Source organism: Myotis davidii, unplaced genomic scaffold (genome assembly GCF_000327345.1).
Source record: "Myotis davidii unplaced genomic scaffold, ASM32734v1 scaffold2100, whole genome shotgun sequence".
NCBI classification, from domain to species: Eukaryota; Metazoa; Chordata; class Mammalia; order Chiroptera; family Vespertilionidae; genus Myotis; species Myotis davidii.
In genome coordinates, this window is record NW_006292458.1 from 838642 (window position 1) to 838943 (window position 302).

The window sequence follows — 302 nt, forward strand, 5'->3', positions numbered from 1 at the left end:
ATCAGAAAGCGGGGCCAGGGCCATGGAGGCTGGGCCTCGGCGGAGAGGGGCGGGGTCCGTGGGTCCCTGGCCTATCAGAAAGCGAGTGCGGGGCCATGGGGGCGTGGCCTCTTGGGAAGGTGGGATCTGGCTGTCTGTGGGCGGGGCACGGGGGTCTGGTAGGAGGACCTGGCCAAGTTCAGGTGGGACCAGGGGCTTTAAGGAACAGAACAGCCCGGGGACAGGCCCGTCAGGGGACTCCACCGTGAAAAGCTAGGGGCGCAGGGGTGCTCAGTAGGGGCGGGACCTGAGGATCGGGATAG